Genomic DNA, 14,512 nt, shown 5'->3' on the forward strand with positions numbered 1-14,512 from the left:
AATGATGAATAATAAATATAACACAATTAATGTAAGCAATAAATGGAAGCAACGAGATCAAGAGAATATACTAGAGAGCAAAGAGAATGTTCTTGTGTATTTAGTATTGAGCAATAGGCCATTTACAAAATGACAATGATCCCCTTCATATATGAGGGGGAACCCCAACATAGTACAAATACAATTATTACAAAGATATGGAGATAGGACAACTACTTAATGCCATGATTCGGGTATGAACTTAGCTCACTAGACTTTGTCAATTCTAGTTATGCACCTTGGGAACTACACACATTTTCATCATAACCGTTTTTCTGTACTGCCCCGAGGTCGTGCGTCGATAGCCCTCGGGGGTGAACCTTGACCATAGTCTCGAACATGTGAAATGTGCTAACGAGGCATCGCATCGACGGAAAATTAGACCCTCCGATTTTACCGCTTACAGATAGTCCCCACATTTCTTAGAGTGAAAATGATAATAAACGACCTTGAATTCATGCCCCTCCTGTACTTCCATAATGACGACAGTCATAAGGTGCCAAAAGATGGCGTACACCAAACCCTTGATTATAGCGCTTGGTTGTCCTTAAGCCTCCTTCAACGCGTGTGTGGGGCCTCGATAAATACCTATTCTCTCGTTCTTTATAACTCACTACACCACCAAGCCCCCAAAAAGGATCCTTCTACCTTCACTTTTGTTCTTTCTTTGAAACGCAATTTCCCTTTCTCCTCTGAAATATTTTAGTAGTGGCGAAAACTTCCGTCTCTACTTCTCTGGAGAACGTGACCTTCTCCTCTTCGCTTGCATCTAAAGGCAAAGCGGAAGTGCCTCCTCATGTTAAGGAATTCCTTCCAGGATCTTTTGCAACAACTTCTGATTTCAAGGTCGAGAAATCTTTTTGGGAACCGAGGCATCGTGAGCCTATGTCTTAGTGTATTAGCTCAATAACAGACGTCTAAGGGTGAAAGACTGATTGCCGCTAGTGGAATGCGGTGCTTTTGGAGATCCCTTCTCGGGAGGAGGATATAAAACATACAAAGCCGATTTTCTCAGTGTGTATACTTACCCATTTGCCCTTGGGCCGGTGGGGCCATCCTTAGGTCCGATAGACCACGTGTTTCTCGGCTTCTGCCAACGGTAACAAGTGACCCTTGACCAAATTCACCCTTAGTTTTGGCGCATTGTCTACATGATCAGATACTATATAAATTGATTGAGGAGATACCCTTCACCCTCGATCACTTGATTAGGATGTATAGCCCCCGTCTACTCTGTGAGGGTCTTATTAAACTCCACTACTGAGCTTCAAGGGCCCTTTTTGCTTGCATCGAAGAAGTTGGGAACGGAGGGTGGATGAACCGCTTTGTCTGAGTTAGGACTTCGGACCTGAACCTAGTGGAAAGGATGTCGTTCCTCGAAATGTGGAACATGGAACTTAAGTAGATGCATTATCTAGCATTTTCTTGCTTCTTTTTAGGTACATCATTCCACACGCTTAATTTCTTTTGCTAATACAGCTGTGGTAATTTACCCTGGCACGATCATGGACCTCTCGGGTTGGGTCAGCTAGTTGGACACGATTTACCCATATGCTGAGCGAGTGTGGCATGATCTATCCCAAGCTCGATGGGAAGCCAAGGACCACGGTGAGCCTTTACTCCTGCTACAGTCGTACCTTTTAATCTGAATTGCTATAGATAGTGTCCTTACTCCCTGTGCTTACCTCTTTCATTCGTGTAGGTCTAGGAGAGGTCGCCTTGATAAATGGAACATCGCTTGGTGAAGAGGGTACCTCGGGACCTAATGAAGGGAAGAAAAGAAAAAGGGAACCATCGAATGAACATTCGAAATCAAAGAAGACCAAGGTGGAATAAACTAAGGGAGACCTGGCAGCCGTAACTCAAAAAGCAGCGGGAAGTCCCCGAGTTGAAGCGGGGAGGGGGGAATAATTTTTTGATAGCGTACGAGGGAGGGGAAAACCTGATCGACCCTCATGCCGTAGAGATGGTGGCTCCCAAGCTGGAGCATGATGTCGTTGCAGTCCAACTTCTAGCTAGAGAGGCCACTGAGGGAATATCGGGTGATGTCCCTGAGCAATTCAATGGCCAAAATATCCCTCGAGCTGGGACGCATTCGGTAGGTGGTTCAGATGAACCAAGTTTTGAAGTCCTACAGGGACAAGAGGTGTCCCCGATTGACCCTGTTGGTGTTGGTGTCGTGAGTGATTCCCCTCAGGGAACGACCTTACCTCCTCAGGGAATGCAAGATTCCCCGAATGAAGAAACTTCCGATGTGGGGGTGCCTATCGGAGATAGAGATGCGTTTGAAGGCCTTTAGCTTCTCCCGAGGGAATTCTCGAGCTCGATACTTCACTCGTCTTCGGCGAGATGAGCAGGATTTGTGAGTAGGTAGTTTTTGTAAATCCTTCTTGTCATCCTAATCTTCGTCTTTCTAACTTGTCTTATTCATGGCTTTAGGCTAGGGCACTTTATAATCAGACTTTCGCCCGATTTCAAGCTGAGGTGACCCGTCATAAGAGAGAGAAGGCTGATCTTGTTGAACAAGTTACCTAGTTTTTGTTTGCTATTGTCTGGATATTTGCTAGATCCCAGTGTTTTAACATTTTGGATCTAATTCTTGTAGCTTGAGAAGGAAGGTTCCCTGTTGAGGGAGGAGCTCTAAGCTAGAAACTCCGAAATCCTCGAACTCAAATGACACATGGGAGAGATAACCTCTAAGAGGGATACCCTCCAGGAAAAGATGGCCTTAGTCGGGCATTAGCTTCATGATGTGAGGGCGGATAGTGACAAACATAGAGGTCTACATTCTGAGTTAGTTGTTGCACTATCCGGGATCAAAATCGAAGCTAAGGCGCTTATATCTTTGCACAAAGAAGATGTCGTTGTAATAAGCGCTTAAACTGGGAGAGTACCTAAGGAGGCTGAACTGAAATTGACTCGAATAGTGGAGCATGCTCGATTAGAATCTCGGAGGCAGACTTTCGAGGATATACACGCGGGGGGTATCACTTTGTCTGCCGAGCTTGAGAGGGTGAAGACGTTAGAGAAGAATGTCGTTGCCCTATTTGCTTCTGGAGGTGTGCTAGGTAGTGGCTTAGAAGATTATGAGAATGAAGGCGGAATCCCCAGAGGGGAAGAGGCCGTTGAAGGTCCTGGGACTGTAGCCGGAACCGTTGGGGCACAACCTTCGGCGGAGCCGTCAAAGATGTAAGCTCGATGATAGATTAGAGATCTGTTTAGCTCCTTCCTTTTAAGGGTTTTTTTAAAAGAATTGTAAACGTGCATCTACGAGCAATATTTATAAAAGGCTTTTCGTTTTTATCACTTCCTTCTCCTTTGCCTTTTGGGAATAATGTGTGATGTTTTTGATAATCGATCCGAGATCATAGACCTTGGGATAGACCCTCGAGTTTCTACTATTGTTGAGCGACTTGTAATGGTCGAAAGTCAGTCCCCGAGTGTTCTCGGGTTAGACTTAGTTTTTATACGTTGGGTCGTTGTGACCTTCAATTTTAGCATTGACAACCGTGGATCTCACGCTTTGGGTCGGTTCGACCTTCGATTTTAGTACTGGTGATAATGGCTCTTATGCGATTGGTCGGTGCGACCTTTGATTTTAGTGCTGGCGATAATGGCTCTTACACTTTTGCTCTTAGATATATTTAGTTAACTATTTTGGGTTCAGTCTCCGAATAGGTTTTGACTTGAGTCATTTGACCCTCAAGTTTTCAAATTTTAAGGCTGGCCCTTAGGCTCTTACGCGTGGGGTCGGTACGACCTCTTGTGTAAGTTGGCGATAGTGGCTCTTATGCATTAGGTCAGTACGACCTTCAATTTTAGTACTGGTGGTAGTGGCTCTTACGCATTTGTTCTTAGGCATATTTAGTTAACTATTTTAGGTTCAGTCTCCGAATTGGATTTCGGCTTGAGCTCATTTGACCCTTATGTTTTCGAATTTTAAGTCTGGCCCTTAGGCTCTTACGTGTAGGGTCAGTACGACCTCTTGTGTAGGCTAGCAACAGTGGCTCTTACATGGGCTGGCGATAGTGGCTCTTACGTATTGGGTCGGCGCGACCTCTTATAGGCTTTATTTTTCCCTCGTTAAGGACATTTCAAAATTGTGTTTGCCTGACTCTTCGACGAATCTATAGAAACCTCAATTGTGAGTCGTTATATGGCGATGATTGAGCACTTTGGGAGGTTTGGCTCGGTGGTTGAGTATCTCGAAGCCTGTATTTAGGAGCTGACGTGGTCCAAGCTCTTTTTCCTATGCCGAGGGTAGCATGTTTAACCGGTTCTTTTCGAAGTATATTCGAAGTAATGGAAGGCCTCTGATTTAATAGCGACGGTCGGGCGTCCCCGAGTCGCATTAGGTTGGCTGGTACAGCCTTGTGACCATAGTCATTTGTTTTTGGCTGGAGCCTTTCAGTTCTCAAGTGAAGTAGTTTCGACGTCTATATCGAGGGTATGTTTTTTTAGGGGTCTTACAAGTTCGCTATATATCCTTAACTTTGAGATCGGGTTTATGCCTTTAGTAAGGTCTTAAAAGTTTTACATGCCTTTGACGTCATACAGTTTTGGGTACTTGGTACAAGTATAGTTTGTGCCTTTCTTGAGATCTTACAGATATTGTCACTTGGTACAAGTGTGCTTCATGCCTTGTATGAGGTTTTATGAGACCGAGGATTCCTGCATATGGTCTTATAGCCTCGGGCTTTGATAAGTCGATGGAGATGGCAATTGAGGGAAGTCCCCGAGTCATCGAGGATTTCACGGCTCGAAAGCCATTACTTGTAAACTTGGTATTGCCTAAATAAGGTCTTACGATTTCGGAGTTTCCAACCGGGAGGTCATGTGGCCTTGATTTTTCAACGCCAGTCCCCAAGTATTCGGGACGTTTTTGGCTCTTGAGCTATTATGTGATCTTGTTGTTTCCTCATTGAGGGCTTACGAGTTTGAAGCTTCGACCTGAAGGGTCGTATTGTTTCGGGTTGTTGACACCAGTCCCCGAATATTCGGGATGTTTTTTGGCTCTGGGCCGTTTTTACAAAAAATATCGAGCTTCCGTGAAAAACAAAATGCTTTTGGGAAGTATTCCTTGATTACTTGTTATAAGTATACATGTTTTTGTTGTTAGGGACTCGGTTATTATTACACGGACATGGTTCATTCGATCGTTTGGCCCGGTACATTATTCTCCTATCGAGACCCCGTTCAGCACTTCTTGGCTTTTCCGATGAGGTGACCTTTCAGGGGGATGCCCGCCCAGTATTCGAGGTTGACTACAAAAGAAGCCTTGAATATTTGTTAAGTTATCCTTAGGTAGTATATAGATGATGCTTTGTTAAAAAACTTGCCGATACAACCCTTCTAGGGAAAAAATCCGGTCGAAGGAAAAGAGTGCATTACATGCTTTTAAGAGCCCAAGGTCCTCAAGCTCGAGGGTGTTTCAGAATCATCCATCGGACACCTTAGCAATAGTATTATTTCAGCATTGTTTGTTCTCCTGTTATAATAGCTTTCGATCCTTTTCTTTTGGGCGGTCATTCGGAGCAGTGAGGCTTCTCGCTTTTCATCCAATAGTTCGAGGGCCGTACTCATGGCCTCATTGTTTGAGCTCTTAATGGTGTGTCAGAACTTGGCGCTTCGCTTCCTGACCTCCACCGGTATCAAAGCCTCGGTACCATATACTAGAGAGGAAGGTGTTTCCCCTGTGCTTGATTTTGGAGTTGTTCAGTATGCCCATAGCACTTCGGGCAATATTTCGCTCCATTTTCCCTTAGCGCTTTCCAACTTCTTTTTTAAGTTTTGGATGATGGTTTTGTTTGTGGACTCGGCGTGGACATTTGCACAAGGGTGGTAGGTCGTCGACGATATTCTCTTGATTTTGTGATCCTAGAGGAATTGTATTACTTTTCTTCCGATGAACTGCCTCCCATTATCACATGTTATCTCGGATGGAATCCCGAATCGGCACATAATGTGGTCCCCGATGAAGTCAACGACTTCTTTTTCTCTTATCTTTTTGAAGGCCTGTGCTTCCAACCATTTTGAGAAATAGTCAGTCATAAATAAAATAAATTTAGCTTTACCTGGTGCCGTTGGTAGAGGTCCGACGATGTCCACTCCCCATTTCATAAACGGCCATGGCGATAAGACCGAATGTAGTTGTTTGCCGGGTTAGTAAATCATAGGGGCGAATCTCTTGCATTTATTGCACTTTCGGATGAATTCCTTAGTGTCTTTTTCCATGTTGTCCCAGTAGTAGCCTGCCCTGATCACCTTATGGACTAAGGAATCAGCGTCGGAGTGGTTTTCGCAAGTACCCTCGTGAATTTCTCGGAGTACATAATCTGTGTCTCCTGGCCCCAACCATACTGCTAGGGGGCGATCGAATGTTCTTCTGTACAGAGTCCCATTTTTGTCGAGCGAGAACTGGGCTATTTTGGTTCGCAGGCCCTCGATTCTTTTGGATCTGTGGGTAATTTTCCATCTTTTAGATAGTCAATATGTTTATTTCTCCAATCCCATGTTACGCTAGTAGAATTAATCTCGGCATGACCTTCCTCGACCACAGATTTGGACAGCTGAATAACAGCACCGAGGAGTAGGTCATTGTCTTCAACAGATTATCCCAGGTTTGCGAGGGCATCGGCCTCACTGTTCCGCTCTCGAGGTATGTGGACCAGGGTCCATTCTTTTAAACGGCAAAATGTGACTTGGATTTTGTCCAAGTACCTTTGCATCCTGTCTTCTCAGACCTCGTAGCTCCCATTTACCTGATTTACTACAAGGTGTGAATCGTATTTTGCTTCGACGATCTCAGCTCCTAGGCTTTTGGCCAATTCCAGACCTGTAATCATAGCCTCGTATTCGGCTTCGTTGTTAGTCAATCTTGTAGTTTTTATAGATTGCCTGATCATACCCCCTGTAGGCAGCTTCAGGACTATACTGAGTCTAGATCCTCTCATGTTCGTGGCGCCGTCAGTGAATAGGGTCCATATCCTAGAAGATGTGCCCGATTTTAGTAAAAGTTCCTTTCCTACCTCGGGCAAAGGGAGGGCGAGAAGTCGACCACGAAGTCCGCCAGAATGTTGGGCTTGATGGCCGTTCAGGGTTGATAATCGATATTATACCCCCCGAGTTCGATGGCTTGTTTTGCCATTCATCCCAATAGTTCGGGCTTATGCAATATGCTTCGGAGAGGGTACGTTGTTGAAATGCAATTACAGTGGCATTAAAAACATGGTTTGAATTTTTGCGATGCACTTATTAATGCAAGAGCTAATTTTTCTAGGTGCGGATACCTGGTTTCGGCATCCCCTAGGGTCTGACTTACATAATAAATAGGAAATTGTATACCTTTCTCTTCTCGAACTAGCACATCGCTTACAACTACTCGGATACGGCCAGGTATAGATACAACGTTTCATCCTTTTTTGGCGTGTCGAGCAAAGGCGAACTAGTCAGATATCGCTTCAATTCCACTAAGGCGTGCTGGCATTCTGGAGCCCATTTGAAGTTATTTTTCTTTTTGAGCAAAGAGAAGAAATGATGACTCCTGTCTGATGATCTAGATATCCGGGGTCTTCTTTTTTGCTTCACCAGTTTAAACCTGGGGTCGACACTTAATCGGTAGGTGGTTACTTATGGCGGGATTCCTGTCATAACTATGTGGGACCAAGCGAAATAGTCGATGTTATTAATAAGGAATTGAATGAGTTTTTTTCCTGAGTTCGGGTGTTAATCCCTTTCCCAGGTATACCTTCCGATCTGGGAGAAGCTTGATCAAAACAGCTTGCTCCAGTTCTTCAATTGTCAATTTCACTACATCCGACTCTAGGGGGGCAACGAAAGTTCGAGCAACGAGGAAATCTTCTTCATTGTGCGGTTGTGCGGTTTTGTCAAGGTCTTAAGATCCTCCTCGCTGAATGCAAGGGTGTCTTCGGTCATGCGGTCTTGGATGAGCCCTTAAATTGCAGTAGATATATTTATCCATTTGATCACGGGTCCTTGGGGAATGTCATTCCCCCCGATGATCATATGAACGACATGCTGAGGAATCTATCTTTTTGCACAGGTTGGATTTTTCCGAGTTTCCTACCGAATCTCCCGGCGTGCTCCCTTGTTAGTGTGAGAACTGGCGTTAACGTATTGGGCATCGCACGAGGTCGTACCCTTGGGAATCGGTTCCGGTATACTCTCAGGATTTTGCGGTGGCACAACTGTACCTGGAATAACCATAACGCCCTTTCCATAGTTTTTGAGGCTGTTATTTTTAGGTACATTTACTGGTTTAGGCATCTTGACCTTAAATCAATGATCTTGGACATGAAATAGTATGAAAGGTAACCTATATTATGTAGTTAAACCAGCAATAACATAATCACTATTATTTTTAGCCCGACGGTCGGCGCCAAACTATTTACCGTGAAAATGGTAATAACAATTAAATTTGATTTGTGGTTCTAAAAATACGTGATCAATTTTTATGATAGTTGTTAGGAAAAAAAGTCTAGAAAGCAAGATTAAAGCTTAGAGACGATGTGATAATCGAACCGAGCAGCTGGATGTCGGAGCCTCGATCTGAGGCATACGAGGCCTCGAGGTCGAGTCTCGAGGCCGGCTAAAAGCGATCGAGGGAGGACTAACAGTTATGAGAGCTAAAGTGATGGCTCTTTATGATCAATGATAAGCAATAAATGACGAAAAATAAATAGAACACAATAAATGTAAGCAATAAATGGTGAACAATAAATAGAACACAATGAATGGAAGCAATAAATGGAAGTAACGAGATCAGGAGAATATGTTAGAGAGCAGAGAGAATGTTCTTGTGTATTTAGTATTGAGAAACATGTCCTTTACAAAATGACAAGGATCCCATTTATATATGAGGGGGAACCCCAACATAGTACAAATACATTTATTACAACGATATGGAGATGGGACAGCGAGTTGATGCCGTAATTCGGGTCTGAACTTAGCTCACTAGACTTTATCAATTCTAGTTTGCACCTTGTGAAGTCCCCACTTTTTCATTATAGATGTTAGTCTGCACTGCTCCGAAGTCGAGCGCCGATAGTCCTCGGGGGTGAACCTCGACCATAGTCTCGAACTTGTGAAATGTGCTTACGAGGCATTCCAACGACGAAAAATTGGACACTCCAATTTTACCGTATACATTTAGGTTTTTGATTCTCAAACTTTTGTTGTTTGAATCCCTGTATGTTTGAACTGCTTTTAGGATTCCGTGGCTATTTTCCTTAAGGGTTCTTTGACCTCTATACTGTCAATCAACTCTAAGTGTTTTCAAATTAGGGTTTTCTACTTCTTCTGTTTTCACAAAGGGTTTTCTGAGATCCTCATGTTTTATTTAATCTTTCTCGCATGATTATGTTTCTAGTTCAATGGACTGACTATTCATTGTTTGATTTCAACCTCTCGTCTGTTATTTTATCTAGGTTTTCTTTTGTTTACTGAAGTATTTTCCTGATTTCTGTTTGTTTCCTTTAATCCTGAGGTTCTTAATTTACATCTCTTGTTTATTTATGATTTAACTGGCCTTTGAATGGTGTTTAATTATCTATGATTGCCTTATTCATGTGATTAATTGCCTAATTGACATGCTCTAACTCTGAATGACTAATAAACATACTTCTTGCCTTATTTTGTGATTCAATTAGAGTTGTTTATGGTATAATTCCCCAATTTCCTATCCCCAATCAAGCATTAATTGATTATTTGGTTACTTCCTTCACTTTATTCACAATAAACAAGATTGAGGAATGCAACAGGAGGTTTGTTGATGAAAAAGACTCTAGAGGAGATAGTCACAATTTTAGATGAGTTATCTAAAGATGCAAATCACTGGCCCTCTGAGATTGCAGAAAGAAAAAGATCAATTGGTATTCACCAGGTTGATTCTAACACATATATGCATGTACAGTTTGATGCAATGACCAAAGAAATAAGGAAGCTAACCTTAGCTTCAATAAATAATGAGCCTCATGCAGCGAAGACATAAAATGGAAGAACTAAATGTTGTTGGGGGTTATATTTTCAATTCAGTAGGTCAGAAGCACCCTGCTTTTTGTAGAGTTCACCTGGGGGTACTTCAAATGCATGGCAATAAAATAACCCCAGATTTCGGGGACAAGGGGCTCCTGGTTTTGTGAATCAGCCAAGGCCGCAGTTTCAAACTCAACAATCCACTCAGCTTGGGTTAGAAGATCTGATGAGGTTCTTTATTGTCAAGACGGATGAGAGGCTAGATGCTTGTATACGGCTAAAATCGGAGAGGCTGATTTTAATAATCATGGAGGAGAGGCTCATTTTATGATCATGGTGTCATCCCATAACCCGTCTTCAGAAGTCCCGAGGCACAATTCGAGCCCCGACCCAAAGTGTTCCCTATGCTCGACCTCAGGGTAGAGCAAATAGGCGGCTATGATGAACGAATGGGAGATTCCCAAGGCGAGTGGTTAGTTCTGACCAACTCCATAAGAATAGTACAAGCCCATACCATGGCATTAAATGGTTGTACCAGTTGCATATCTTTATAATAAATGTATATGTACTATGTTGGGACCCTTGCTATTTTTTCACATGTGATATTCAATACAACAATAAGAACATTCTCCTCTCTAACTTAAACACCCTCTATTGTCTTTCCTTTTATTAATTTCTTACATTTATTGTGTTTCATTATTTGTTCTTCATTTATTACTCATCATTGGTCAAAAAGAGCCTTCATTAATGCTCTCAAAACTTTTAGTTCTTTATCAATCAGCTCCAGTCAAGCTCATTAGCTTAACCCCAAGGCCAAGTATAGGCCAGCTCGAGGCCCCGATCCTTGACTGCTCGGTTTGCGTAGTGTTCTATTTTCAAGCTCTTCTCTTATTCTCTAGTCCTACACTTAGCATCTACTGCCTAACAACTAGCATAAATTTAAATCATGTATTTTTAGAACCAAATAATCAAATCTAATTGTTATTACCATTTTCAAGGTAAATAATTTGGCGCCCACCGTGGGGCTAAAACTAATATTGATTGTTTTCGTGTTGGTTTCCTAAATAACGCAAGTTATTCTTTATATGTTGCTTGCCTAAGAATCTTTGATTTCAGGTTAAAAAGTTTAATTCAGTGAACACACATGAAAACAATGGTTCTAAGGACCTTGAAAAGAATAGTGTAGCTGTTCCAGATATTGGTATGCCACCACAAAACCCTAAGGATACACCAGAACCAATTCCCTGGATGTGGTCTCATGCAACGCCCAACACGTTGATGTAAGCTCCCACACTGACAGGAGTATATGCCAAGAAAACCAACAAGAAACTCAAGAATTCCAGCATGACGGGAACAAGAGGTTAGCCTTCACGTTGTTTTTGAGATGTTACAGGCACAACAGCTGGCGATTGCTCAAATGCAAAGCCACCAAAAAACTCCAAGCACAGTAGCACCAGAGACGGTTCCTCGAGCCGAACAAGTACAGGAAAGGTCAAGAAACAACGAGTTAGTAGTCGGCCCCGCTATTATGGGGATGCTCGAGGAACTCACTAAGAGGATTGAATCTGGCGAAAAGATCATAGAAGCTAATGACAAAATGTTGGAGACCTACAAATCAAGGGTCGGAGAGAACCCGGGCGTACCCCCGATCCTGAATGGCGTTGATTCAAAGAAATTTGTACAAAAGCCATTCCCGTCAAGTGTAGCTCCGAAGCCCATCCCAAATATATTCAAAATGCACAATCTCCCAAAGTACAACGGAACCTCGGATCCCAACGAGCACATGACTACTTACACTTGTGCCGTAAAGGGAAGTTACCTGAAGGATGACGAGATCGAATCCGTACTATTGAAGAAATTCGGAGAAACACTTTCAAAAGGGGCCATGATGTGGTATCACATCCTATCCCCAAACTTGATAGACTCGTTTTCCATGCTGGCAGATTCTTTTATAATGGCACATGCCTGTGCCATCAAGGTTCCTACAAGGAAGTCTGACGTCTTCAAAATCGAACAAAGAGAAAATGAGATGTTGCAGGAATTTGTATCTCGCTTCCAAATGGAGAAAATGGAATTACCACCAGTCTTCGATGACTGGTAGTGCATGCCTTCGCCCAAGGTTTGAACGAACAAAGCTCGGTAGCTTCAAAGTAACTAAAGCAGAACTTGGTTTAATATCCCGCCGTGACTTGGTCGGATGCCCATAACCGATCAATCAAAGATTAGGGTCGAGGATGAAAAACTGAGAGCCCCCTTGCGCTCGGTATATCCTAGCAGGCTCCTGGCAAAGGAGTCAAAGCCAAACTAGGAAAGTTAGCAACCATACACTGGAGATCGAAGAAACGCCCCAAGGCGTAACATGACCCGAACTGACCGAAGGATAGATCGAGGTCAGAATCCTTGGGGACTCGTAAACTTAGCCGGATTCGACGGATACAGAGGGCTGGTTAAATCACCCTGGTTATTTGAGTACAATTTCAACATCGATGTTTCAGATACCGTTTCAGCCTTAGGTAAAATCAAAGACACTAGGTGGCCAAGGCTCGTACATTGAGATCCGTCGCAGAGGAACCCTAACCTAGTGTGCGAATTCCACATCACACATGGTCACAGGAACAAAAATTGCAAACAACTTAGAGAAAAAGTAGCTCGACTACTTAGCAAAGGGCACCTCCGAGAGTTCCTCAGCGACTGAGCCAAAAATCAATTTCCGAAAGAGAGGAAAACAGGAAAAATGAAACAGAAGAACCACAACATGTCATCCGCATGATTAATAGTTGAGTCGACATCCCACATGAACCCACGATCAAAAGAACTAAAATATCTATCACCAGGGAAAAGAGAACTCGAGGTTACATACCCGAGGACGCTCTCACATTCAACGACGAGGACATCGAGAACCTACCTTGGCCTTATAACGATGCATAGTTAATTTCTTTTCTTGTGAATACATTTCAAATTAAACGTGTACTTGTGGATCCAGGTAGCTCGGCCAATATTATTAGGTCGTGGGTTGTGGAGCAGCTCGAACTGCTCGACCAGATCGTGCGTGCCTCTCGAGTCCTCAACGAATTCAACATGGTGAGCGAGAAAACTAAAGAGGAAATTACCCTCCCGGTCAACGTGGCCGGAACAACCCAAAATGCCAAGTTTCATGTCATCGAAAGAGACATGAGATAGGATGCCTTGCTCGGAAGGCCATGGATACACTACATGAGAGTAGTACCATCAACCCTTCATCAAATGATGAAGTTTCCAACAAAGGACGGAATAAAAATGGTATACAGGGAGCAACATGCTGCAAGAGAGATGTTCGCAGTGCATGATGTGACACCGGCATCAACAACTTGGGCATCGAAGGAGCAAAAAGGCAAAAAAACAACGAAGTATCAATACCCGAGTAAATAAGCTAAGGACCATACTGTGTCCCCGAAGAGAACGGTCGAAGCAGAACGAGACTCAAAACGCCATCACAACGAAGGTATAACCACCTCCCTTTTTATTTTTGTCGTACACTAACCTGTGTGCAGGCATCCAGTTAGAAATATCGATGCACCTTCCATCTTGAAAATCATAGGTTTTAAAGCATGCGTTGCACTCTTTTACTTCGATCAGATTTTATCTCAAGAAGGGTTTTACCGATAAGGTTTTTAATGAGGCAACATCTATATGCTACCTGAGGAGAACTCAACAAGTATTCGGGCTTCTCTTCAATCAACCTCAAATACTGGGGGGCATCCCCCCCGGGACACCATCTCCATGGAGAAATCAAGACAAGCCAAAGAGTGTCTCAATAGAAAAATGATGTATCAACCCAAACGGTCGAAAGAACTATGTTCGCATAGAACAATCGAACCCTCAATAGCAAGACTATGTATACTTATACCGAGTAATCAAGGAATATTTTTTTTATTTTTACCATTAAAACACTCTGCATTTCAAAGAAGTTTTCTATTTTTACCAGAAACAGCCCCAAAGCCATTCAAAGACATAAGACCTCCAGGCCGAAAAACTTCGAGCTCATAAGCCCTCAATGAGCAACATAAAAAACTGCTCCAAAGCCAAGAACTCTCGATGTCTCGGGGACTGTCGCCCCATCGAGCTATCAAAAATACGAGGCAATAAGACCTTGTGCGGGCAACCTCGAACCCATAAGACCTCCATGAGGCATCATCAACACTATAAGACCTATGGGCGTGCCCAAATCTGTAAGACCTCAAGCAAGGCATGAATTATACTTGTACCAAGTAACTTATCTGTAAGACATTGAGCAAGGCATGTTCAAATTTATAAGACCTTACAAAAGTCATAATACCGATCTTCAAGTTAAGGCTATATGTTCGAACTTGTAAGACCCCTAAAAAGGCATACCCTCGATATAAACACCGAAGCTACTTCACTCGGGGACTAAAATTCTATGGCCAAATACAATGGCTACAGTCATAAGGTTGTACCAGCCAAACTAATACGATTCGAGGAT

Source organism: Nicotiana tabacum, chromosome 6, assembly GCF_000715075.1.
Source record: "Nicotiana tabacum cultivar K326 chromosome 6, ASM71507v2, whole genome shotgun sequence".
NCBI lineage: Eukaryota > Viridiplantae > Streptophyta > Magnoliopsida > Solanales > Solanaceae > Nicotiana > Nicotiana tabacum.